Source organism: Sciurus vulgaris, assembly GCF_902686455.1.
Source record: "Sciurus vulgaris genome assembly, chromosome: 1".
Classification (NCBI taxonomy): domain Eukaryota; kingdom Metazoa; phylum Chordata; class Mammalia; order Rodentia; family Sciuridae; genus Sciurus; species Sciurus vulgaris.
The window spans coordinates 31,055,277-31,073,427 of record NC_136461.1 but is presented as its reverse complement, the minus strand read 5'-3'; the positions used below and the strand labels follow the sequence as shown (position 1 = coordinate 31,073,427).

Sequence of the window (18,151 nt, the reverse complement as noted above, 5' to 3'; positions counted from 1 at the left end):
TTTGCTATATTTTTGTATTTCTGAATTTAAAAAAAAAAAGTGTTGGTGCATACCTGTAATTCTAGTGACTCAGGAGATTGAGGCAGGAGAATCACAAATTTGAGGCCTGGCTTGGCAATTTCGTAAGAGCTTGTCTCAAAATTTAAAAAAAAAAAAATTAAATGGGGATGAAGTTCAATGACAGAATGTTCACTTAGTACATGTGGAGTCCTGAGTTCAATGACCAATAAAAAAAAATCACTCATGGACTACTACTTAACAATAAAAGGAGCCATTACTAATAAATGCAACAACTTGGATGGATCGGAAGGGCCCTGTGCTAGTGAGAAAAGTCAGTCTCCAGGGCTACCACCGGTGCAATCCCACTTACATGCCATTCTCAAAATAACAAAATTATAGAAACGGGGAGCAGATTAGTGACTGCCAGGGCCAGGGATGGTGGAAGGGGTGGCCGTGACTGTGAGGGCTAGTGCAAGGGGGACCTGTGGGATGATGGGATAGTTCTGTATCTTGGGGGTGACACCAGTCTGTACATGGGATAAAAATGATGCAGGACACACACATGTCAATTTCCTGGTTTTGATATGGTCCCACGGGGAAACTGGATAAAGGGTAATGGGACCTTTGTACTATTTTAGCAACTTCCCATGGTGGATCTATAATTATTTTAAACTAAAAAGTCACCCCCCCCAAGTTGTCAAAAAGCAGATCATGTCCTCTGTGTGTGTGTGTGTGTGTGTGTGTGTGTGTGTTGCAGAATCAGACACTTGGGGATGTAGGTCAGTGTATCTCCAAACCCACGTACTATTCTTACAATCAGCTAAGTTATCCCAAGATGTTAACCACCACACAGATGAACGCTAACATAGTCATGACAGAATGTCATGACCCAAGGGTTATAATCCACACGGAAATTCTCACATAATCTAAAAACCCACCCTGAGAGTAGAGGGCAGAGCAGAAGCCTCCTGGAGGAGCTGGAGAGCGGGCATCTGAGCAGGATGTGCACCGCCTCCTCCCGGTTGTGTGACTTCACCTCTCTGTCCAGGTTCCTCACCTGCTAGAAGGACTAAGGGAGACAGTGCTCCTGACGCTCACAATGCTCAATAGATACAAGGGCTCTTCCTTCCTTGAGGCAGCCACCAGCTACCACCTGGGCTGGGGGCAGGGGCTTCCTTTCCCTGCTGGGGCCAGGAAAGAAAGTTAATGCTGGAAGTATCCTTAAGAAAATGCCTTACTGAGCTAGCAAGTGTGTTATAAAAGCTTTGTTTTGCTTTGCGGTATGGGTGATGGAACTCAGGCATGCTACGCAAGCTCGCTTACCACAGAGCTACACCTGGAACCCTACAAAAGTTTGGGGGGGGGGATATCCATTTTTTTCCTCAGAATGTTTTTCTAGAATTATATTTACCTTTAAGAGTTATTTTAAAGGGCATCTTAAATGTGGCAGAATTTGGTAGTGGGGGGTGTGGACTACTATGGCTTTGAAATGGAAACAGACAAAAATGGTAATTCCACTAGTATTTTTCAATTGTACAGAAGAAGGCAAGTCTTTCCGCTGTGGTAACTGTAAAACACTGAAAATAAGGCAGTAATACTGGCCACTGGCGTCACCTGCTCAGAGTGGACCACAGGTGGGTAGACGTGTGTCGAGAAGGCCAAGAAGGCTGAATTTTCAGGGACAGTGGAGAAGTCCGGTGTCACCTGGCCTCTGTGTTTCCCTGCAAAAGACTTTGAGGACCTCCAGGTTTGAGGCCAACCCTTTCATTCACAGATAAGACCCACAGAAGAGGAAGCTCATGCCCAAGCTCTGGGGACTGGTATAGGGCAGCAACCTGGGCTGAGAGACTCACTTTCAGAGTGGCCATGCAGCCTCTTAGCACAGGAATAACATTTCAGCAACACTTCACAGTGTGCAAAATGCTTTTGTGGAGCCGTTAGCTTTGCTTCTCCTTCTTGCTTTAAGCCTCCCTCCATCCAGGGCCGCACTGGAAGGTCAGCTGTCCACCGCTTGAGTTCCTCCGGTGACAGCAGCCCACTCCTTGTTGGACAGCTCCTGTCGTTGGAAAGCTCTCCTCGGCAGCCAGGTGTGATGTCTCTGACCCAGCCAATCAACCCCACACACAGTCTGTCATTCCGCCATTTGAATTCCATTCCTGTACATTTTAGAGATGAAAACATCTTTATGAGTCCCTTGTTGAAATGCAAATATGGCTGTGAACACCTAAAGCCCCAGGCAGTGAAGACCTTTGGGGTGGAGTGCTGGCAGGATGCCCTGTGATGGGGTGACTGGGGAGAATCTGGAGCCATGAACCAAAGGCTGGGGGCCAGGAGGTCTGAGTACGCTTTGGGTGCTCCAGGGCCTGCATCTTGTTAGCAAATAGAACAGGGGCTTCCAGAAGGGCAGATGCCTTTCCTCCCTGCATCTGCATGCTGGCTACTAGAAACAACCCTAGCCAGTCAGGGGGCATCTGCCTGCAGAGATTGAAGGGTCTAGAAACTTCTGGTGGAGATAGTGCTGCAAATTCATGTTTGCAATCCCACCTCCATGCACTAAATCACAGCAATGACAGAAAAAGGTTGACTCCAAACAGGAATAGCCCTTCTCAAAATCAGGATATACATCTCTGTAGACCAGAAATGCAAAAAGAGATGGGTGGCCTGGGGTGGCTCAGTAGCAGGGCCAGCAGCCCGGAGTTTGACTCCCTTAGGGTATAAGTAGCTGCATAAGCCCCATCTGAGACGGCCACCAAGTGACTACATATGTGAACACCCCACCCTCACTAAAGAAAGAGAGCCCGAGTCCTCAGCATAACACCTGACTCCTGATGGGGTCCCAGGAGTGCAGAGAAACCATCAAACCACCATGCAGCATGAACCCACCCAAAAAAATTAGTCCCACATCGGAAAAGCTTACAAACTGAAATTCCAGAATACTTGGAGAAGATGAATGCTGACATAGACAACCAACAAAATCAATCATTGGGAGAATGAGCCCACGACAGAAAAACGTAAAATGACAGAGTTATCTGAAAACAACTTCAAAATAAATAAATGTGGGGCCCCTCAAATAACATCAAGAATAACATCCATGGACTGGAACTGTGGCTCAGTGGTGGCATGCTTGCCTGGCATGTATGAGGCCCTGAGTTCGATCCTCAGCACCACATATATATAAAAAAAAGCTCCACTGACAACTAAAAAATAAAAAAATAAAATAAATTTAAAAATTTTTAAAAAGAATAACAACCATCCATGAAAAGAATAATAAATTACAAATTAAAGACAGGGTAGACACTAAAGAACAATTTAGAAACACTGGTAATGAGAAACATACATATATATATAATTGAAATAAGCTAAAGAGGTAGAATAAATCTAGGTTGGACAAGGTAAAAGATAGGAGTAATTATTGGGAAAAAAGAATGGAGATTTAACCTAGGATGCAGCAAAAGGAGAAGAGATAAATTATGGGAAAGAGCCCTGTAGGAGTTAGAGAATGCTCTAAGTCAATAGATAGGCTGCAGATACTGCCATTGCCTGGCCCACATTCCCCTGGCTGACCCCAGCAGTCACTTGACAACAGCTCTGTTCAGGATGACAGCTTCTGGTGTCTCCACTTAAGAGCATTTTTCTGGCCACAGGTGCATTCTCTGATCCTCAACTGTACCCAGCAGTGCCTTGCCCGTGATCGAATCCTTTGTTAGCTTTATTTCCTTCTCTGTCTCACCTCCCTACTTCTTCACTGTGCTCCCTGGGATCATTCTCCAAATTGACTACTTGCATACAAACTTTTGTTCTCAGGATCTGCTTTTGGGGAATTCAAACTAAGACCTATAGGAAAATAACTAAGGCTTAAGCAAGAATCAAGTCCATTCTCTCATGGACTGGTAGGTCATCAGGTACTTTAGGACTAAGAGGGCAACCACATAAAGTTGTCAAGACCCAGGCTCCTTTCGTCCAATTTCTACTTCGTGGTTCATCTTCATCATCATCTTCAGCCATCTCATCTTCTAGAGAGTGCCACAAGTCTCCTTCTTATATTCATTGTCCAATGCTCAATTATACGTCCATATGTTGCTCAATGGAAGCTCAAAAGTGTAATTTTTTATCCCAAGAGGCCATGTGACTACTTAAAAGTTAAGAGATTTTATTAAGGAAAGGAGGGGAGCGGTAGATACTGGGAGACAACAGACATTCCATGCCCCAAGCAGTTAAGAGATGCCAAGTATAGATCAACAGAGTGCTATGTAGGAGTTCCAGAACAGGGGATGACCAGGGAAGCATGATAGAAGAAACAAGGGATTCTTCAGGATTAAAGAAGGATTTGAAATGCATGCTCAATAGGACAAGTAAAAGTAAATTCACATCTTGCCTACAAAAATAATCTGGGGCCAGATTCTATGAGTGGGGCTTCTGTACAGCAGTGTGCTAGGTCTCTTGAATGCTGATTGTTCACATCTCTTCCCAGTTCTGAGCTTGGTGACGTCACATTGGAACCATGAGACTGGCCATGGATGGAGAATGTACATCATTCTTAGCAAATGCTATGGATTAGGGCACCCTAACTCTGCACTCCACTGTTTATAGGTAGGATGAGAAATTCGGACTCTTCTAATGGGAATAGAAAGCCATCAAAGGGTTTTGAACTGTGATATGGTTTCATTCTAATAACACTGCTGTAGAGAACAGATCCGCAGGGTACAAAAATGGAAATAGGGAGACAGTTATGGCGGCTACTACCATGGACTTGGTGAACAAGGGTCAGGAGCTGGCCTGGACAGGTCCCAAGGAGGAGCTACTTGAGCTATTTTGTGTCCTATTTTCTTGTATTACCTCACATCCTGATTTGTCTTTGTTGACAGAGTGAGTCTGGCGGCTGGGAAGAACATGTTCTCCTGGAAAGAGCATGGGATTTGGGATCAGTGGGCCTGGAGCCACTTCTCAATACTAACCCTTGGGGAAATTATTTTTCTTCTCTGAATCACAGTGCCTTGTGTATGAAATTGAGATACTACTGGAAAGGGTGGGTGTGAAGATTAATGGAGATAAGAAACATGCAATCTCCTTTTATCCTTCTTTCCCCAGGCAGAGTGCCCTGACCCTCAGACCCCCAGGAACTATAAATTCCTTATCCCAGAAGTAGCAAGAGTGAAACTGTAGGTCATGGGATTCCCAGACTGGTTGTGGTGCTCTCCAGTTTCTAGGTAGGCCACCAGCGCCACCTAGTGTCCATTGTGGGCTCATGCAGGCCAGCCTCTCCCCAGAATGATTTCTTGATATTGAAATCACCTCAAGGTTAAAAAAAATTCCACTGCCAGATGGAGCCAACCACATATCAACTGTTGTAACATTCATTGTCTAACCTGGTAGCAAACTTGCTCTCGGATACCCCGTGATCACGCTGGGGCATGTCAATCTTGCCTTGGTATCCAGATTGTAAAGGACAGGACCTGTGTCTTTAGCATCTACTCCTTTTTCTTGAGCAATTACTTTGGGTCAAGTCTTCGGACTTAATTCTTAAGGAAATTATATACTTATTCTTTATCTGGATAAATTGAGTCCAAAATATAAAAAGTGACTTGTTTAAGCACCTGGGTAAACAACCAAAGATTTGACTCCGGGGTTTCTCTCTGCAAATCTGAGGTTTTTCCATAAACACATCCAGCACAAACTGGGCACACAGCAGATGGTCAGTGGGTAATTCTGTTTATTAGACTCTTTTAAAGTAGTGGTAAAAAGAGAACACTGAACAAAGTCAGGAGACCTACACTCAGGTCCAAGATCTGTCATAAAAACTCACTGTCATCTTAGGTGGATCAATGCCCCTCTATGGCCTTCAGTATCATCATGAGTAAAACAAAAGGATTGAACTACTGGTCTCAAAGGCTCCTGAAAATCTTAATATTAAACAGTTGGAAGGGCTGTGGGCAGGGATTAAGAAGCTGCAGCGTGGGGGTCGGGGGGTCTGAGGCCTGTCTGGAGCTTTGTCCGTCAGTAGCTGTAAGACTTTTGGGCAAGTTATTTGATTTGGCCTCCATTTCCTTGTCTGCAAAATGAAAGTAATGAGATTACTCACTCTACTTCACAGTTATTGAATTATCTATCAGACCTTCTTAAAGCTGTGTTTGGTATGTAATAGGTGATAAATTTGTGTTTAAGAATTAGTGATTCTAGGGCTGGGGATATAGCTTAGTTGGTAGAGTACATGCCTTGCAAGCACAAGGCCCTGGGTTCAATCCCCAGCACCACAAAAAAAAAAAAAAAAAAAAAAAAAATTAGTGATTCTACCTTCCACCTAACTCTTTTTATTAAGTCATTGGGCCAGATCAAATGAAAGTTTTGTGTATTACAAACAAGGTTGTCCAATGGTTAATTTCTCTAAGGTTGAGTACTGTCACATAAAAATATCGTAAATAAAGCAATGATAAAGGTTGTATGTCTGACATACAAGTTTCTTATAGGATCTTTTAGACTATAACTTCAATAAAATTCTTAAGAGAAAGGCCCAAATACCATTACTGCATCCTAAATCCAATATCAAGGTAACTTGGACATCTAGAGACCTGGATCTTATACCAGGCCACTCTGGGCCTCAGTTTCCTCATTTATAAAACTGGGGGTGAAACTAGCTGAGTACTTAAAAATATCCCTATTATGAGACAGGCACTGTAATAGGTCTTCACATAACTAAATCAGAGAAAAGAGTGTATTGTCAAAGGGACAAGGACCCCTGCCCTCTGATTTTGATTATGTGACAGGAACCAAGATTAGGCAGTGGAATGCAGTATCCTCTCCATCCGATTCTTTGAGGTCTCCTGGAAAATACACAGGTGGGAAGTTGGAGACCTTGAATTATGATGGGAGAAAGCCCTCTTCTTTTCAGAATCATAGGTCTCTAGAGCAGTACAGTCCACTAGAATTTTCAGAGATGATGGAAGAATTCAATATCATGTGCAGTTCAATATGGCAGTTATGTCAATCAGCTTTGTGGTTGTGACAAAATACCTGAGAAAACCAACTTAAAGAAGGAAAGATTTATTTTGGCTCATGATTCCAGAGGTTTCAGTCTGTGGTCACTTGACTCCATTGATTCTGGGCCTATGATAAGGCAGGATACCATGGCAGGAGCACATGGTAGAGCAAAGCTGCTTACATCATGGCAGCCAGGAAACAGAGAGAGCAAGGAAAGAGCTGGGGGATGAGATATTCCCCTCAAGGGCACACCTCCAGTGACAGTTTTCCCAAGTAGGTCCTACTTTCTACAGTTTCCACCACTTCCCAATAATCCATTCAAATATGAGCCCATTAGCAGATTAGTCCACTGAGCTTAGAGTTCTCATGATCCAATCATCTCCCAAAAGCTCACCTCAGGACATCACTGCATTGGGAACAAAGCCTTCAACACTTGAGCCTTTGGGGAACATTGCAAATCTGAACTGGTAGCCATTAGTCATCAGGAGCTTTGGGGCGCTTGAAAATGTGGCTAGTACAACTAAGGAACATTATTTTAAATTTATTCACTTGAAATAAATTTAAATTTCAGGTCCTAGTAACTGATGGCTACTACATTGTATACAGCTGCTGTGAAGCTCTAAGGCCACACAGGCATCTTCCTGAAGCCATGAGGAGGTAACCGAGACAGTGAGATCTGGTGATCTGCCTAGAGGCATTCAGTGACTCCATGACAGAACCAAAATCAGAACCTGGGTGGCTCCTGTCCATGATGGTCCTCTCTCCCTGCATCACTGCTGCATGCTCAGAGACCTCTGCCATGCTCTACAGGGCTCCCTGCCTCCCCACAGTTCAGTAGTACCCTGACTGCAATGCTCTTCTGACCCACACCTACACTCTCTGCATAGCAAACTCCTACTCATACTTCAAGACCCAACTCAGACATCATACCTTCTCTACATCCCTGCCAGTTCTTCACTCCCTCCCCATTCTCCTGCAGCATTTTCCTGCCTTTTTTTTTTTTTTATGTCTACTTAGAATACTTGTGATGGGATTTTTGTTTCTCTCCCCCATTTGACTAGAATTCCATTAAGATACTAACAGGCTTGATTATTTCTGTCCCCAGAACCCAGCCCAGAAGACAGGTCAATGTGTGTAGAATCAAATATTCGATATATACTAAATATACTACAGACTTTAAGTTAAACAAACCTCATTCATAAGATAAAGGAGGCATAACTAGCAATCAAGGGGCAAGGTTTCTGCTTGTGAGTATGGTAAATTGTATTCCGTCTGGACCTGAGGAAGTTGGAATGGGTCATCTCCAAGGCAAGTCTCAGCCCTCAAGAGGTACATCTGAGCTTGGGCAGGTGGAGGTGGAGACTCTGGAGGTGGCTGGAGGTGGCAGGAACAGCTGGAAATGAGGCTGAGGTCACTGGACCCAGGGCTGCTGGGAGATGTAGCTATGTTAGCAGCTGCTGCTGGATCATGGGACCAGAAGAGTTCAGGGACTCAAGAATTGGTGGAGGGAGGGTTGGGAAAGCAGTAGAGGAGGAAAGGAAAAGTATTAAACCAGCTACGCCAGAAAGAGAAGGAAAACAGGAAAAGCAACAAAATCCTGACTGTAGAAAGTCATTCAAGCATTTTACTCATTCATTCAACAAATATTTACTCACATATTTCCTGAGTGCAGGGGCCCTTAGGCCATTAGAAAAAGGAACTGAAGCCCAAAGCAGGGGGATGACTCGTTCCAGGTCACATGAAGAGTCACTGGCAAGTCCAGGACCAACAGCCCAGGTGTCTGCCTTCTCAAACACCCACCATCGCACCGATGGAGTCAGCCGCGTCCCTCGCCAGCTTCTGTTTGACAGCCCAGCTCCATTCCTCCTTCTCTTGAATAAAACTTAATAAACATAATTGCTGAGTTGCCCTATTCTCTGACAGCCCCTACTTATAAGTCTTTCTTCACGCACTCCTTCTGAGATGTCCCTTTGTGCCCCTAGGTGTGCAAGCCCTCTGTGTAGCATGGAATAGTCCTAATATCGAGTGCAGCTGCAGTGTGCTCCTGGTGGTCTTTTGCTGTGGGGCTTTGACAAAGATTTAAATGGTGGAAGTTCAGTCCCCATGACAGAATAGTAGAGAAACACACACACACACAATTTTTTTGTGTATATATACGTATACATATATACAATATATTATATATATCATACATGTGCATATATACATATATTATGATATATGATATATATATCATATATATATATTATCCAAAGGATCTTTCCTTCAACTTACACATTGTGGGTGACTTATTACTCTGGTCTAACTAGTCTCTGGCAAAATTTGAGAAATAACTGTCATGGAGAGGGGAAGAAATGGAGACAAGGAGAGATTAATATTCACAGAAATTTGATCACATGCCAGTCTCTATCTCATTCAATACTCACAACGCTCTGTGGGGTTCTTACAGCATTACGCTCCCTAGCTGTAGGATAGGAAACAGGCCCAGAGATGTGTGTTAAGTATTTGGTGTTAAGATTTGAAGCAGCTCTGACTCCCAAGCCCCTGTTTGGTACACCCAGCCTATGAATGCCTTCACCCTCTCCAAGAAAGAAGTGGTGAGCAGAGCAGGGTCCACTCTGCCTCCTTATCCCTAGTGCCCAGGCAAGCTGACCACCTCAGTGCAGCCTCCTCTAGCCCCACGGCCTGGGGCTAAGACCTAACAATTAGGTCTAAGTGAAGCATAATTCATTAGCCATCAGACACCCTTCAGGCATCCTCACTTTATAAGTGGGGACACCGGAGGCCCATGGAGGTAAGGCTGTACTCCCTGGGCCTCCTCTGGTGCTTCCTCAAGCTGGCAAGGGCCAGTGATGTAAGTTTCTTCCAACTCTGTAATAAGTTGGACTGGTAGCTTGCTATTCCTCATGGCTCAAGCACGTACCATGAATACTAGCAAATGCTTCAGATCAGGGTGTTTCTTTTTTCCTTTTGGGTTGCTAAAGAGATTCGATTGTTAAACATTTATCAGGACACAAAAGGAATAATAAACATTAGTGGGATGTATGGGAGAAACTCCTGTCAGAGCACAGGAAAACTGTAACTTTTATCATTAATATACATGTGACCTGTGATTACTTGTGTTCAAATAATCTGAGGATTCTGTTGAAAATATATCCTGGGCCTCAGGGAATCAGAATCTCTGTAGGTAGGACCCTAGAACCAGCTTTTTATCAGGTCTCTGCAGATGATTTTTTGGTTCCTGAGTTTGAGTATCATTGTTCTGTATCCTCCCTGGCACATTAAATAACACCTCAGACAGACAGGGAAATTTTTAGATCCCCTAAAACTCACAATTCTGCCTCAGTTCTTGAATGCCTGCCACCTGCTAGCTGAGGGTGGATAAGACAGGTCCCGGTCTCCTTCTGTCTCCAATTCCCTGACTGTGAGGTGACATAGAATCCACTTGTGTAGAGACATTGAAATCAGACAGAATTTTCTAGAAGAGTTTGCCTGCTAGATCTTCCAATAGAACCTATTAATACATGGAAATGTATAGCTGATTCTTAATTAGCCAAATAATTCAAAGTCAAAAGAACTGGGTTAGAGTCCTGGATCTGATTCATCATGTTTTTGTTATATAAGACAAATCGCAGAACCTCTCTGGGTGGGTGGGGTTGCTTCCTCTGTAAAACCAGCATCCACCTCAGAGGTTTATGAAAATCAAATGAGACAATTCTGGGAAAGCAAACTCATTTACACACCACTAAGTACACAGGCATTTCCTCAGCTATCTCACTTTTACAGTGGACCCTCCTCAACCCCAGCATCATAACTATCTCCCTCACCATGCTGTGAGCACCTCAGTGAGGCCTTGGGCTTACTCGTCTCAGGGTACACTTGGCACACTAAGTACTTTCTAGAGGTCTGTGGTTGAATATTAATTGTAGTAGCCAGGGTTTTCCAGAGAATAGAACCAGTAGGAAAGAAAGAAAGAAAGAAAGAAAGAAAGATATGGGAACTTATCGTAAGGTATTGACTCACATGATCATGGAGGCTGAGAAGTTTCACAATCTTCTTTCTGTTAGTTGAAGACCCAGGAAATCCAGTAGTGTGGCTCCAAGGTCTGAGAGCTAGAGAACTGAAAGTGGAGACTTCAGCCCAGGTCTGAAGGCCTGAGAACAAGAAGTGCCAAAGGCAGGAGGACATCAATGTCCCAGCTCGAGCAGTTGGGAAGACAGCAAATTCAACCCTTTTTTTGCCTTTTTGTTCTGTTCAGGCCCTCTACAGATTGGATGATAGCCCCCCACACTGGGGAGCTACTCCCTTCAGTACTAAATACTAATCTCTTCTGGAAGTACCCTCATAGACATACCCAGAAATAATGCTTAACCAGTTTTCTGGGTATCCTGCAGCCCACTCAAGTTGACACATAAAATTAACTACCACAAATATGTATGATCCAAATGTAGAAACAGGCATAAAGCCACCCACACATAGATCTGTTAGGGGATTACTCACAAAGAGGTTGGATGGAGGTATAATCATAGGACTTGGGTCAAGGGTTGGAGTGGGCATTGTATCTACTGCTGCGTAACCATGGACTTACAGGCTCAAAACCACACGCTGATTATCTCACCGGTTTATGGGTCGGGAAGCCAAGTCCAGCCGAGTCCTCTATCTCATGTCTCACAAGAATGCAGTCAAGGGGTTTTCCAGGGCTGGAGTCTCACTCATGGGAAGCCTGGCTGGAAGGATCTGCCACCATGCTCGTTCAGGTTGTCAGCAGAATCATTTCCCTAGATTGCAGGACTGCCAGCTACCGTTTCTTGTTGGCTGAGTCGGAGGCCGCCCTCAGTTCTGTTCCTCACTTCTAGGTGACCCTTGGGAGTTATAGTAGCTCAGGAACTTTGGAATATCCTGGAATATCTGCAGAATAATTCAGAATCCTTACGGTGACACACAGGGCCCCTTTGTCCCCCTGCACCAGGCATTTTTAATCTCACCTCTTGCTGTCTCCCTGGTATCCAAAGTTCCAACACAGAGAACCACTGTGCTTCCTGGTTGGCAGTCTCTTCCTTTATATATTCTCAACTAGGAATACACTTCATTTTCTGTCCCTAGAAAACAAACAGGACAAGGAAAAACTAAATAAATAATTAAAAACAATCCTTTGAGTCCCAATTCCAAAACCACCTTCTCTGGTGAGAACTTCCTTAATTTTTTTTTTTAAAGCTTCTGTAATTTCATATAGGCAGAACTAACCCCTCCCTCCATTCTGCCCTAAGAACCTCTTGCAGGCTCTATGGTAGCCCCCTCATATGCACAACAGTTGTTTCTGAGTTCTGTTTCTCCTATGACACAAGGACCTTAAGGCGGGGTTGTTGAAAAGACGTGAAACTAATTTGGTTTAAACAAGTCTTTCGTGCCAGCTGGCCCTGTCAAAAGACTACCACAGTCTCCCGCTGAGCTGAGACACCAACACAGCTAATGAGAGTATTTATTTCAAAGCAGATGTCTCTAGAAGCTCATTGCAAGTCAAGGAAAGGCTAGCTCGATCCCCACCCAATTACATTCTCTTTTGTAGTTCACCCAGTACTTCAACCCATTGAGGAAATCTTTATCGATCGACTGTACAGAATCGGATTACCATTCAACAATGGTAATTGATGTATCCCAATGACTGACCCCTTACTAAGAGTTTGGGTTACAGAGATGATGAATGAGACCAAAAAAGGGGGGACATGAACAATCCAAAGCATATTTTGGAACCAAAATAGCACCTGACTCAGAAACTAGACTTAGTTACTTATTAGCTATATGATCTCGAGCAAATTATTTAACTTCTCTAGTATCAGTTTCCTCAGTTAAACAGGGAATCACACCACCTGCTCCATGAAGGGTGCCACATGGATTATAGGCGATGTACCTGCCTGACACATTGCAGGTGCTCATCAAATGTTAGTGGCCTGCTCCTTACCCACCCATAGAGAATCAGTGTCTTAGGCAATAATTTCCACACACTATGATCAGTGCTATGACAGATACAAAGTGCTAGGGAAGCATAGTGAATGGAGGGACTTGTTCTATCAAATAGAGAAAGGGAAAGGGAAAACTTCCGACAGAATGAGCGGGAGCTGGCCAGGGGGTTCAGTAGAGGGAAGAGTGTGTTCAAAAGCAGCACTGTCTTACACACCTAGGCTTCATTTTTATCTCTCTCAGATAAGGCAGGTTCTAGGCCCCAAAGTTAACAGAGATAAAACAATCTCCTCCTCCTTCCGTGACAGATAACTGATGTTTTTATTTCTGCACTGTACTAGAGAAAGTGTTTTCTCTCTCAACCAAAAATATGAGATAATCCAATTTGCAGCTAAGTTAATGCTGAGAATTGAAATGCACTGAATTTCAAAGATCTGATTCTAAGAAGAATGTCAAGTGAGTCTCACCCCAATGCATGTGCCACATTTTGGAATATATCTTAGATGGGAGTTCGATGCTGTTGATTTGAGACATATGTATAACCTGGGAGTGATATAGTTACTGTAGGAACACTCAGAATCTCCTAACATTCTTGCATGCATAATTTCATGATTTCAATAACTTAAGACTCCCAGAATCCCAGAATGTTAGTACTAGAAGACCCCTCAGAGTTCCAACCTCCATATCTCCCTGATGGATAAACTGAGAGTAATATACAGAAAGTGACCTGTATAAGACCATACAGCAAAATCCTTACTTTCTGACACTGATACTTATGCCTCTAAGCCTCAAATCCAGTATTCTTTCTCTGGGACTACAGGTCCCCTTGAGGCATTGTTATCAGTTTAGATTGGGGTCTTTTCAAATTGTACACTTCAAAAATGGGTGTTCATTTTGAGAAAGATCCATTCCCGTTAGGTCTAATTGGTTACTTTAAACGAGGTCAGTAGTATAATACTCCAGGTTCTTCACCATTTATTTCCTTAGTACTAAGACCCTGAAAGTGATAGAATCACAGAATCTTAGGATAAAAAAGGAATTTTAGAGATTTATTTGGTTCAACTCCCTTTCCACCAAAGAAATACACTTCTTGAATATATCCACTGATGCATTCATTTCTCCCAAGGAAATTCAAGCCATTATTTGGCCACAACTTCAAATTTCATTGAACAGAACTCTTGTTTCTCTAATCTGTCCACTAAAAGAAAGAGAAGGAAGGAAATGGTGCTCACTTATTGAGCACTTATAGAGCACCATTTGAGTCCAGACAACTGTGATGGCCTTGGATAAGTCATCTCATTTAACTCTTAAAACATCTCTATAAAGTAGACATCTTTATTGGCTGACTATCCCTTATTCAAAATGCTTGGGAACAGAAGTGTTTCAGACTTCAGTGTTTGTCTGGGTATATTTGCATAGATTCTACTGGTTGGGCATTCCTAATCCAAAATTCTGAAATCAGAAATGTTCCAAAATCTAAAACCTTTGAGCATCATGTTGGTGTTCAAGTTTTGTATTTCAGATTTCAGATTAGGGATGCTCAACCTATATCCCAATTTTAGACTGAAAAATACTAAGTTCAGAGAGTTCAGAAAACATGCCCAAGTTCTTCCATGACAAGTAGTAGCTGATGAATGCTTCGTTGCACTGAAGTGTCTTGCTTTCTCCACTCCCTGTGTCCTTCAGTCCAGCGCCATCAGCCCTCCTCATTGAAGCTCTTCTTTAAAATAAAAATACCCTGCTTAAATGCCTCTGATGACTCTTCAAAACCCACTCCAGGTAAGTAGTCCAAACTCCTTAACTGGATAATCCAGACCGTGACAATCTGGCTTCAAGCAGGCCTTGCAGGCTCACTTTCCTTCATTCTTCGAGTGCATCCTAGGTTTCCCTTGAGGATGCTTTTCTGTCTCTGAACGTGCTGCACTTGCTTCCTGCATGCCCTTTCCCTCTTCCTCTGACCAGAGCAATCCTGATATTCCTTTAAGGTCCACTCAAATGTCACCTCCTTAGTGAAGTCTTCCCTAGTCTCTCTGGGACAAATGAACTCTTCTCTGTTTTAGCACATTGTACAGTGGACTCCTTCTGTCCTAAGAACCTCCTTTGCATTGTCTTGGTCCTTTGTGGTCTACTACCCTCAAGGACAGGAGTTGTTGTTTTGCTTTTCTTCGCATTCCCAATTCCTAGCATCTAATAAATGTCCCTTTGACATTTATGGAACATAACAGGCTTAATCTTTTCCACATTAGCCTTTCAATTATTTGAAGACCTCACTCTACTCCTAGTTATTTCTTCTCTAGGATAATATACACAAGTCTTTCATCTGTTTCTTGTAAAGTCTGATATCCAGATATCTTATCTGCTCATTTGCTCCTGGGCATTAACTGTTCAACATCTCTCTTTAAGTACATGACACCTAAAACACAACTCAATGGCCCAGATGGTCTGGCTGCAGCAGAACAGTGAGAGGATTTCAATTCATAATTTGGAGGGAACATTTCCTTTATCATTGCTATCGGCCAGGAGTCTTTACTTGCCTTGCTGTCTTCCACTCATGAATAAGCTGGTGGGGTAGATGCTATTTTTCCCATTTTATAGATGAGGATACTAGCCACCTGGTCAGGCACTTTGAGAGGAAGCTAACTTGAAAGTCACAGCCCAGAGCACAAAGTGAGTTTGTTTTTATGTTGGTTGCTGTCAAGTTAATATTTTTTTCATTACCAGCTAGTGATAGACTTAAGGGCAACTGAGGACAAAAAGAAACAGTGCCTTTAGAAGGGTGTGAAACCAAAGCACAGAGAAAAGGCATGTTGGGTTAATGACCAACTTCCTAACAATAACAGCCTTTATCTAGGAGCTTAGACAGAGTCTGGAATTTCTCAACCACATAGTTTCCTGGAACTATTTTTATTTGGTATTTTATAAGAGGAGAAAGAGTAGAAGTGTCTTAGAAAAACAACGAGGCTTGGGGTTCAGCACATCTCTGCAAAGCACTCACACAATCAGAATCTGAGTAGCCAGTGGGGCCCTGTGTTGCAGGTAGACAATAAGCAACTGCCTCTCTGGCCTGTGGCTTGGGTGTGAGAGGGTCCCAGTGTACATGTTCATTCCACAAATATCAACTGAGCACCATGGTCCAGATGTGAGGTGTTGGGATAGAGCAAAGAACACAGGCAGGGTTCCCATCCTCTGGAGCTTCTAGTAAGTCCAACGATGAAAGTATGTGCCCAGGGTACTAGGGCAGGAGGAGGAGGGGCATTTCACCCAACCTTGGGTAAGGAGGTAAGAGAAGGTATTAGAGGAAGTTCTCAGGGAAGGTACTCTTAATTGATGAGTAGGAGTTAATCTGAAGAAGGCAGAGGAAGAGACAAATGAAAGAAGAAAAGACTCCAGATGTGAACGGAGAGAGTCTCAAATGCAAGAACAGCATCAAGTTCCCACAAAGTGTGGGAAGAATTACAAGCACTTCAGTGTTTAAAATTCAAGAAGCTAGGGAGGTAGACAGGATTATTAAGTGCCTCTTGTGTATTAAGTGCTGTGACAAACCTCTTACATTATTTCAGATCATTAACTCTCTGTGTGACTTTGACCAAGTCATTGCACCAAGTCTGGGCCTCCCTAGTAAAATGAGGATTAGTAAATTCTAAGGTTCCATCTCATTTCAGACTCTGGCATAATTGAGTGGAAAGGCACTCAAATCTGTGGTCTGTCTACCATATTTACAGGTATACTGTGAGGTTGATTGAGCATCAGGACCATGCATCCCCAAGTTATAGGCAGAGTATTCAAGAGGATCCTATTCAACCTAAAACATTTACCACACATATACTGTGCATCAAATTTGCAGAATATAAAGATTAAACTTGCTATCTGGTAGGGCGGTCTGTGCTAAATGATACTGGAAAGGGTAAGATGGTGAATTGTAGACAGCTCAAGTTGGGAGCGAGCACAGTTGGTGTGGAGGGTGGAACAAGGCTTCTCGGAGGAGATGGCATTGTGAGGGACCACAGGATGCAGCGCTGAAGAAGAGGCAGAGTGGGGGTGTTCTGGGCAAAGGGAGCAGCAGGAGCCTGACAACATTAACCGAACCCTGCGCTTCTGCTCCCTCCATCAGCCCCTTCCATCGTGCACCTCCTCTGTTCTCCCAACCTGCCCTCAGAATTCTCAGCTGACATTTGAGACTCTCCATAGTTAAGCGTAGGTCCCATGTCTCCCCTATATGGACTCTCTGCTCCAGTCATACAAAATGACTTGGCATTTCTTAAACATGCCCCTCTGTTTTCTGTCCCTCATTATATTTCTCCATACAATGCCCACTTCCCTAATATTCCCTCTGATCAACTTTTTCTACCCAGCATTCAAGGCCTGCTTAAAATAAGTATTCTTTTAGTAACCCTTCCTGAATCTTCCAAATACCAAAACATTCTGATGGCATGTCCCTCGTGGCACTTTTAACTTCCTGCCTTGTGTCATGATATCTGTCCTCACCATACTGTAAACTCCTTAAGAAAAAGTGCTATGTCATGTTGGTATCTCTGCAAGGGTCCCCCATGTGGTGGGATTCAGTAACCAACTAGAAGGCCAGCTGCACCACAAACACACAGTCTCTGAGCACAGTGTTCAGTCTAAAGGAACTTTCTGTATGTCCATTACTTAAGGACAACTAGAATCATTGTTCTATCATCCTTTGGCTATTCCTGCATATATTTCCTAATCTCAGACCTGTGTTTTGGTGGTAAAAGAGCCCACCTCTAGTTCCAGCAGTGAACTCTGGTTAGCTTCCCCATCTTTGTATTTGTTTTCGGAATGGGAACTCAGGATAAAGCTGGCTGAAGGTGTAGATGGCATCCATGAAGCAGGTGGTTGATCTGAGGGGGATAAAAATAAACCTACAAAGAAAGGTCCTGCAAAGAACGTTAGAGAGGGACTGGGATGGTGGCTCAGTGGGAGAGCGCTAGCCTAGCATGTATGAGGCACTGGGTTTGATTCTCAACCACACATAGAAAGAAAGAAATAAAAATAAAGGTATCGTGTTATCTGAAACTTAAAAAAAAAAAAAAAAAAAAAAGAATGTTAGAGAATCTCCATTTGTCCAAAATTTACTACTCTGTGATGTAGGTACATTTGTTCCATGGAGGAACAAATTCAGAGAGTTCAGGGGACCAAAAACATTAAGAAGCTTCCCCAGGGTCATATGTTAAGTAGCAGAACCTAAGCATGA

The 18,151-nt window shown here is 43.3% G+C and overlaps 1 long non-coding RNA gene across 1 annotated transcript in view; it reads right to left on the bottom strand.

Annotated features, from left to right (window-relative positions):
- Positions 1–12,033, bottom strand: part of LOC306663325 — a 31,434-nt gene extending 19,401 nt beyond the window's left edge. The window contains exons 1-2 of the long non-coding RNA XR_013764451.1: positions 11,961–12,033; positions 10,999–11,129 (exon numbers count right to left, since the gene is read on the bottom strand). This is a non-coding gene — a long non-coding RNA (uncharacterized lncRNA). The remainder of the gene's footprint in view (positions 1–10,998; positions 11,130–11,960) is intronic.
- Positions 12,034–18,151: the final 6,118 nt, after the last annotated feature.